A 379-nucleotide genomic window follows, 5' to 3' on the forward strand; every position below is an offset into this window, starting at 1 on the left:
AGGAGGAGCTAAGTAAAGATGAGGTGAATCAAACAAAAGAGAGAAAGATGCACCTGGGGAAAATTAAAAGAGAAAGGCCCTATAAATTACTCTCTGGGTTTAACATTCTAAAAGCGCCCTTCCCTGTTTCTTACACCTTAGTGAAATTCAGATGCGATCTTGTTTGCCTTAGCATTTGCGATTTTAAATGTAAGAGATGTGGGTATCCCCAAATCAGAGGTGGGAAATAGTGGGATGCCCATGCCCCTGGGAAGGATTGTAAACTTGAGAAGCTGTAACCAGATTACTCTGTAGGAAAATAATAATGCAGAGGTAAAGGTTAAAAAGGACAGAGATAAATCTACTGCAAACCTAAGCAAATTTACATAGCCACCTCATT

This window comes from Crocuta crocuta, unplaced genomic scaffold (assembly GCF_008692635.1).
Source record: "Crocuta crocuta isolate KB4526 unplaced genomic scaffold, BGI_CrCroc_1.0 scaffold317, whole genome shotgun sequence".
Lineage (NCBI taxonomy): Eukaryota > Metazoa > Chordata > Mammalia > Carnivora > Hyaenidae > Crocuta > Crocuta crocuta.